The sequence below is a fragment of the Centruroides sculpturatus genome, unplaced genomic scaffold (assembly GCF_000671375.1).
Source record: "Centruroides sculpturatus isolate CEXI.00-Female unplaced genomic scaffold, Cexi_2.0 scaffold3329, whole genome shotgun sequence".
NCBI classification, from domain to species: Eukaryota; Metazoa; Arthropoda; class Arachnida; order Scorpiones; family Buthidae; genus Centruroides; species Centruroides sculpturatus.
Genome location: NW_019387525.1, coordinates 1 through 9,886, shown reverse-complemented (window position 1 = coordinate 9,886; position 9,886 = coordinate 1). Strand labels below are relative to the sequence as shown.

The window sequence follows — 9,886 nt, the reverse complement described above, 5'->3', positions numbered from 1 at the left end:
TAAGAAAATTCTGACACTGATGAAAATTCTTACACTTGTTTAAGGTCATAAGTTGTCTTTTTAGATTAGTAAGTTATTCATTAGACATAAACACTGTTCTTTCACTACCACAATACATTATTCATGATTTAGACAAAACCCCGTATAATCAAGTGAACGTTTGCCTAAAAGTAGTAACTTCTAGCAATTTCCCTGCATTCCTTGGGTTCTATTGATGTATTCACAAAAAAGATCATGTCTCAATGTTACAGTAAACTTTTGAGACTTCAAATCCATCTTATGACTTCCATGTGCAAATTTTTTTGAACTGAAAAAGCAGTGTTTTAACAGCCAACGCATTACTTCACACAGCTAAATTTTTGCAAACGTGGTTTGATTAACATCGGGATAAACTTAAGCATCTTCCTTACCATAAACAATCACCACACACTCACAAAGATATGAAAAATTAAAATATTTCCTTACATTTACAACTTTTGATGTGCTTCTTGTTCTTTGTTTTATATACAAAATATGAAACAATATTTTATAAAAAAATAACCTGAAATCTAAAGTGTAAGATTAAGTATTAAAACAATAAGAGAATAAAAACTAAAAATATAATAAAATTCAACAGCACTTAACAATAATATTGTTTAGTAATAACAACTATTTTAATTAGGAGTGTCCAACGATTCATATGTTTGGAGAGTTGCTGGAAATGGGGTAAAAAATTGTGTTACTGTATAAGAAAATAATAATAATAATAAATGGCTTATAAATAATCTTATACTTTCGTTTCTCAGTATGCAATGTTTATGACATATGATGAAACTAAAAGACAAATAACAGGTGGAAAATTATTTCCACTTTTTAAAGTTATCCAAGAGAAACAAAAATTTAGGTAAGTGGCATCCTATTATTAATCTCAAACAAAGTAAATTACATTTAATCCTAAAACTTTAACATTACATATACTCGAGTTTATGTACTTTTTACTGTTACTTTTAATGATTGAAAATATTGTTTTGGTGTAGTTTTAAATAATTTAAAAAATTATAAAAATTGTTATTTAATTTATATAAATTGTTAATTATAATAATAAATATTTTTATTATCAATGTTATTAATCGTTCTGATTTCGTTTTAAACTTAAAAAACAACAACTAGTCAATTATAGAATACTACAACTCTTAAGTGCATTAAATTTCTAATTTAAAGAAATTATTTATAGCATTCAAATGTCAACATTACNAGTGGCATCCTTTTATTAATCTCAAACAAAGTAAATTACATTTAATCCTAGAACTTTAACATTACATATACTCGAGTTTATGTACTTTTTACTGTTACTTTTAATGATAGAAAATATTGTTTTGGTGTAGTTTTTAACTAATTTAAAAAATTATAAAAATTGTTATTTAATTTATATAAACTGTTAATTATAATAATAAATATTTTTATTATCAATGTTATTAATCGTTCTGATTTCGTTTTAAACTTAAAAAACAACAACTAGTCAATTATAGAATACTACAACTCTTAAGTGCATTAAATTTCTAATTTAAAGAAATTATTTATAGCATTCAAATGTCAACATTACTTAATAAAAAAACTAATGGAATATTAATTAAAAGTTCATACTTCTGTTCGTGTAGTCAGTAAAATCAGTTTATGAATTTTTCGCAAATATTCAGAGATAAGAATGTTTCTTCCAACCTTGTCTGCAGGAAGAATTATAGTTCCACTCTATACGTATCTGACATCCAAAAAAGAGATAAAAAACATTATTAGTTCAAGAAACCTTACACACAATAAATTTAAAAAATAAAAAATTAATTAATGTAAACGAATAAGTGGCTGCCTCGAGCCGTACACTTAAATAAGAAAACATTACTAAACGATAGAAATTTTTAAGATTAATCAAATCAAACATGTCTGTACAAAGAAGTCGTGAATATAAAAGTCAGAAAAAGTGACTATAAAAGTTAATTCAACAGAACCGAAATACAAATACAAAACATAAAATTTTGAAAAAAAACGTCTTGCATGTGTCATGGTACATTAGAAAGAGAACGATAGAACATTGATATTAGAAAACTGCAAAACAATGTACAGATCAGCAGAATAATAAACAAATGGAGGAAATTACTTTCAATTAGTACTGGGAGGAAAGAAAAGTCAGTGTAAAATACGAAAAAAATAAAACAATTAAAGTTAATTTCTTAATATGATTAGTCCATATCTTCTAGTGAAAATACAGTAGAGCGTCGTTCATCCGAAAGTGAATTATCCGAAACGTCAATTATCCTAAATCAATTATATTCAGTTGTAATTATAACAAAATTTTTCAATGAGACAATTCAGTATCTGAATAAATTTCACTATACTTAGTAAAAAAAAAAAAATGATGCAAATGACATTAATCCTCATTAATTTACGATAAATATATTTTCAGCCAATAGATGGCGACACGATCTATAAACAAATTTCTAACAAGTAAATTAAACGTAAGCAGAAATTTTTTTTTTACGAACACATTCATAAAAGAACTACATTCTTCTCTTGAAACTATCAAAACTATATTTCTTATCAAGAAATATGCAAGACATCTATTACTCGTCAAAAATATCCATTGAATATTTAACTATGTCTACGTAGATCAGAACTGCCTGACAAGATTTACAATAACAACATTGATTTTTTTACGCAAATTATAAACACAAAATTGTTGCAGATATGCCCGAAAAATTGTTTAAAAAAGAATAACTTCCCATGTATTCAATCATAAGATATTTATCTATTGCTAAAAATTCTAAAAAATACATTCTTCAACTTCATTATAACTTGCAGTTTTAAAGTGTAAAACTCATTAATATATACTTTTTTTTTTTCTGATTACTGGTTAATTTATTTTGATTTAATTCGTAAATAAAATACTCTTCTTTTTGGCTATTACAGAAAATAATTTAAACTATATCTACAGTATAAATCTAGATGATACACACTGAATGGATAGTAGATCTAATGAAGATAAATGCTGAAAGAGAAAGATAAAAATTTTTTAAATATTGTTCTAATTTTCACTTTCGTTTGATAATTTGTTTACAAAATTTTTGTTTTTCTTAAAAATGAATTTTAAAGAGGCTGATTATAATGGTGATAAATTGATATCAAATTAATTAATATTAAATATCTCTAAGCTTTTTTCTTAATCTTTAAAAACATGAAAATAAATGAATAAAGTGTTATACAGTATTTCTAACCCATTGTATTAATTTTTTAAAGATTATTTTACTATAATTTATTAATAATTAATTCGCACAACTCAATATATAAACTTGCAAAAGGAATAAAGAATTTATNCCTGCATACCAGTATATTAGTAAAACTTTAATTAAGGTAATAATAATGATGATAATAGATGAATATATAAACTTGCAAAAGGAATAAAGAATTTATAAAAAATTTGATTTTACATTTAGCAGACATTCCAATGTTTTCTTAACTAATAATAATAAAAAATGTTAAAACATTAAATTATTTTAGAAATATTTTTGATAAACTAATCTAATAGTTTATTGTTTTACATTCAAATGAAGCATGTATGTTATAAATATATTTATTGTATATTTTAGAAATATTTTTGATAAACTAATCTAATAGTTTATTGTTTTACATTCAAATGAAGCATGTATGTTATAAATATATTTATTGTAGAATGATATATGCATTATCAAAGAAAATATTGTTAATTCATTGTTATATTGATCGTAAACAAACGTATTTAAATCTGTTACCACACATACTATAAAAGCATGTGTCAGAAATATAGGAATACAACAGAATGAAATATAACACAACTAAGCATTCTGACTTTTATTACTTCCTATAAATTTCAAAATTAAATGGAATAAAATGGTAACTATACAAATAATTAGTGATTAAAAAAGGACAGAACATCTGATATCTTCAAATAATAATTAGATAAAAAAATTCATTTATAAAAACTATGCATTTACGATATTAGAATATGAAATCAATAACAACATTTTTTAAAATTATTATTTTGTTAGTGGAAAAATTTCTGGTCTCAACAGCAAGACAAAGCATCTTAAATATAGGCCTATATCAAGGCTTAGGCAAATATATCACTGTATAAATTATTTATCAAAGGTAAATATCACTTCAAAGTTTACATTTTTGATAACTATAACCCATTTTGTAAATTTAGAATGGTGTGAGCTCTCTGGCTCTCTCATTTTTATGCCAATAATCTAAACTAAATTAAAATATTTTGCTCTTTACAAAGTTTAAAATTATTCCTACTACATTAAATACTGAATTTTAAGCAATTTATCATAATATAGTTTTTTATTTTACTCTCATTCAAATGTATCGCAATTTGTATTTCTATTTTTATTACTTACTGAATGGTCTATAGTTAACTATAATTTACGTTGGATGGAAGACGAAATGTTGAAAGCATATCAGAATCGAAATGGTACGATCGATTGATATTTAAAAAGAAAAAGAAAAAAAAACAAAGATCATGGATTTAGCGACTGTTTTTACTTATTTCACTTTTAATATAAAAAGCTCTAATATTCTAATCGGATTTTGTCAATTTTCAAGGTAAGATTGGAGTATTTCTATCAATTTATGATACAAAAATTAAACATAAACATAATTAAATATTTTTATACTAGCGAAAACAATAAATAATTCACATTTACATTCTGCAGAAAAGCTGCGATAATTGATATAAAGAAAAGGAAGAATTAATATTTATAAGTAAATTTCCACTAATATTTTCTATGACTTAATTTGTTTATTTAAAAATCATCATCAAATCTTCAAACTGCTTATAAAAATTTGTTATCTGCATTATATTTTGGAATTTTATCGAGCTAAAACAACTATAATAATACTTTTAAGATTAAAATACAGAAAATAATATATAAAAATTCATTTTAAAACTTTATATTTTAAATCAATTATATTCAGTTGTAATTATAACAAAATTTTTCAATGAGACAATTCAGTATCTGAATAAATTTCACTATACTTAGTAAAAAAAAAAAATGATGCAAATGACATTAATCCTCATTAATTTACGATAAATATATTTTCAGCCAATAGATGGCGACACGATCTATAAACAAATTTCTAACAAGTAAATTAAACGTAAGCAGAAATTTTTTTTTTACGAACACATTCATAANGGTCTGGAGTCGGTCGATAACGGACGATTACGCCACTGTTTATGTTCGTTCGCGCAGTTTTTGATGAGTCATATCATTCTTAACTTGGACGGAAATGAAATTTGTTACAACGTTGCACTTAGTCTTTCATATTTGTTGTTAGTAATTTAAAAGACATTTTGAAACACATACGGAACGATAATAATTTTTTAAAAATATAATAACACAAAAATGAAAAGGGAACTCAGGTACATCTATCGAGAGCCACAAATAATCCTTCAAATAGCCGCATGTGACTCGCGAGCCGCAGGTTGGCCACCCCTGGCATATAGTTTAATTTATAAACTGAACAAAATTCATTTATCTGATGCTAATAAAAATCATATGTTTTTCATACAGGACTTAAACTGGAAATTTAGCAAATTGTGTAAAATTATTTTTATTTAGTTATTTTGATAAAACTTAATTCACAATCATCACTAATAATTTTAATAGACTATCAGAATAAAAAGAAATTCAAATTCATAATTTATATTATTTTAATTTTACAGATTATATTCAATAAAAGCATTTATCAAGAATGCCATTTAAAATTTTTTAAACATAGATTTCAATTTATTATAAAAAGAATAACTTAATAAAAACTAAACCATAAATAAATATTCAAATAATTTTTCATATTTTAACAATGAATCTGGATGAACAAAAAAGTTAATTATTATATGTAAATTAAATAAATAATGATGTATAACTATGCAGCATAAAATATAATCATAAAAATATTCTTTATGACATTTGATAAATCTTTTATCATGAAATTCATATATTTATGACAGAAATATATAAAGCAACAATACTCAAGGTAAATGGGCCACAAAATTTTTATTTCAAGCATATAAAAAGAATATTTTTAAAGAACATCTGATATATGTACCATACACTACCAATTGTAAAAGTCAAAGAAAAAAAGCATTCCTTTCTTTAACTTGAAATAACTAAGATCAACTTACATATATTAGAGAATTGTATAATTTATAAAATCCTGATGTATAACTATGATGTATAACTAATGATGTATAACTTTTATAATCATTTAAGTTTGTTGCTTCAAATATCTTCATGGACCAGATTAAATTATATGATATGCTGGATCTGGTCTGCAAGCTATATAGTCTAGGTACAGTTGAAGTATAGTACAGTAGAATCCACTTATTGTAATACTTTTATGACTTATCTATACTAATAAAATAACCGTTTGATAACATTAACATAGTAAGTAAATGGGGCTACAGTTAGTTAAAATTATGATTTTATTGACTCTATCATTAAAAAGACAAACAAACAATTTAAAAATATATAACTTGAAGATTTATTAATTATAATTATTATTAGTAGTATTAACTCGCATGCTTTCAGACATGCTAATTCTAATAACTTATATGACTGATAACAATATTCATAATTACAATAAGTGTAGTCTATCATATTACAGTTGCTCACTTCATCCAATAAAAACATATTCTCATATATTATTAGAGGCATTTTAATATTTTTATTCATAATTATTCATCTAATTTGTTCAAACTATATTAATCACTGCATTAATTTAGTATATTTTAATTCAAAAACAATTGTGTCAAAGAAAAAATAAATACTTGTATAGATTTCCCATATTTATTTTAAATAAAATTAATTTTTTCTGTTAAAAAATATTAGGGCAATTCAACGTCTGTCCAGAATTTCAGTAATAGCAATGGAACTGTGTGTTATGTAGTTCCAATGTATTTATTTTTTCTCTAGATATTCCTCCTTACATGGATACTTTTATCATTTTGACAATGATAATATATCTGCAGAATAGAAGTATTTTGGCTGTGTTGGAGCCATTGCTTGACAAATTCTTTGACTTCAGAGAGTTCTTCATGCAGTGGCTCTTGTCTCTCAAGACTTCATTTAAAGGGTCAAATGGAATATAATTTCATGGTGTTAGATCCAGCTATAGGCCAAGTAATCAATTTCCTAATCAAGTCTGTTGATTGCCTCCACCATATGCAGAGGCATGCTCCTACACCTTCAAAATACTTCTATTCTGCATGCATATCTTCATGTCAGAACAATGAGAAAGTACCTAAAGAAGAAAAAAAAATCATTAATTGGGATTCTAATACACACAGTTATTGAAATTTTGAACAGAAGTTAAACTGCCCTTGCATATTAATATATCATATTCAATGAGATTTATCAATTCTTTCAAATTTCTTTGTAGGATTTTAAAGTTGATGATTATATATCTATTGCATATAGCCAGGGTGGCCAAGCTCCTTGATAGTCCGAGCCATTTTTCAAAATTTGAAATTTTTCGCGAGCCGCAATTAAATACGNTTTGTTTCAAGAAAAAATCCTATGGGCATGCTTGATATACAAGGTATATAAAAATTTATAAATTTTATTATGCATCTTAAATTATTAATAGTATTAAATACATAATACTGAATATGTAGTGTGAAATTAAATTAACTTGACACTACTAACCTATTACTATAACAACTTTTAATAATTATAATAAATTAATATTTGTAATGCATTTTCACTTTCCCCCATTTTCTTCATAAATTTTATATAATAGATTGCAAATTATTTACTTACAGAATATTTAACTGCATTTGGCGACGAATTAAAGCATTCTTTTTATTGACCAGAGTAAACCACTGTTGCATTAACTCTTCTTCTAATACACTATTTCCTAAATGTTAAAACATTAAATGTTATAATAAAAACAAATCTATTTTAATTAAACTAAAATAATAAATACTTCATTCAAAATATTAACCTGATTCCATTACTTTTCTTAATTTTTTTTCTAATTCTGCAGCATTTTTATCAATTTCCAATTGTTCTCTTTCTAATGCATCTAATTCATGATGAACATAGGAACTTTTTGATTTTATCTATTAATAAATACTGTAAATATATTAATATGAAAACACCACTAAATTCAAAAATATTTATAGCATTTTTTTACAGCATAATACAATATAAATGCTACATTTTTTTAATAAATAAAATACAATAAAAGACTTGATTGACATAAACATATATTACTTCAAAAATTACCTTTTAACATATTATATACTTATATGATAGCTATATCAAAGCAATAATTAAACATTCAAGTTTATCAAATCATACAAATTAATATTATATAAACCAAAATTTGCTTGTTTATTTAATTCATTATTAATCCACACTCATTTCACTCATTTAGGAAAGTTTTATCCCCTTTTTATATAGAGATCATTGATAGTAAGTTGTTCAGAAATTACATCATCAATCTGGAATTATGAAATATAATTTTTACACTGTCCAAATGATAAGTAGCTTCTCAATATAAGTAATAAAGAAGTAATTAAACCATAAAATAAGCTTTTTCTTAAATTATAAACATTTCCCAAATTACTAAAAAATATACAAACATTTCCCAGGAACTTCTGGAAAATTCCAGAAGGAAATATTCTGATAATTCAAGAAACCATATTATATACTGCTGTGAATTGTCTGCATGAAATTATGGTACTATATACATACATACATTTTTTTTTTTAAAGTTTATCCTCAGAAATTTTAAAATATATTTAGGAAGAACATTAAAAAGTTATTGTTTTCAAACAATCTGATTATCTCTACAGTAAAAAACTGGCTTTGAGTGAAAGTTCATAAAAGAAATCAAAATTTTATTCATTAGTACTAGCTTTTCAATGTACTGTGTTTTATTATTAGCTATTTAATTATAAGATCTATAAAATGTAAATTAGTCATAATTTGCATTGTTAATTAGGTTTAACTTGATAAAGGAAAAAAATCTAATAATAGAAAGTTATTTATTATGACATCATAACAATGCTGGGCTGCCATTTTAATCATATTTTTAATTTATTGAATTTAAAATATATGTTCACCTCAAATTATTAGTAGTGTCTTGTCCCTCTACATAATACTTTTCCTTTAACAAATGAGTTGTGCTGGTCATCTATTAACTGCTTTCAGGGAAATAGTTTTCAATTGAAATAATGTGGCTTCTGATTTGTATCAGAAGTTTGTACATACATACATAGATACAAGAAAGACTTCAGCAGTACATGAGGTGAGAATTTAACCTAACATAACCTAATCAGAAACCAAGCTAAGAGTCCCTAATCTAACTTGCAACTAGGATCAACTTAAACTAACTGAATTTAGACTGAAAAAGAATATGGAAAATAAGAATTAAAAACAAAGTTGAAAGGCAGCTATATATTGATGTCGAAACAAAGCAAGGGAAAGCTAATTGCCTTTCGTGCCCCTGGAGTGAGTGGTCTCAAGAGTCTCACTAAGGGATGTGAATGCGAGTAGATGATGGAACATTGCACATGTGTGAATGAGTTGATGCAGGTTGCAAGGCCAATTGTACCCTTAAAGTCTGGATATAGTTAATTGAGGCCTCCTGCCCCTAAGGTTTCCATATCTGGTCTCAGATTTCATCTATCTAACTCCATTCTCGAGATTAAGGTAAGACAGACGGAAACAGTGAAAATATATGTCTACAATTTTTTCAAATTGCAGCCCAATAACTCTTAACATTCAAAACAGCTCAATAATTTACAAAATAAGAGTTCAAAGATTTTGTAAATCACTTCTAGCTGATCAGCTACATACCCATCACATTT

The 9,886-nt window shown here is 24.9% G+C and overlaps 1 long non-coding RNA gene across 2 annotated transcripts; it reads right to left on the bottom strand.

The window, feature by feature from the left end:
* Positions 1 to 2,364: 2,364 nt before the first annotated feature.
* Positions 2,365 to 8,164, bottom strand: LOC111616471. Of its 2 annotated transcripts, none has more exons than XR_002755254.1 (3): positions 8,014 to 8,164; positions 7,830 to 7,926; positions 2,365 to 3,019 (listed from the first exon to the last, which is right to left on the bottom strand). It is a non-coding gene; the product is annotated as an uncharacterized LOC111616471 (long non-coding RNA). The 2 variants fall into 2 exon arrangements; XR_002755253.1 differs by lacking the exon at positions 2,365 to 3,019 and adding an exon at positions 6,835 to 7,311 and having other exon boundaries at positions 8,014 to 8,163.
* Positions 8,165 to 9,886: the final 1,722 nt, after the last annotated feature.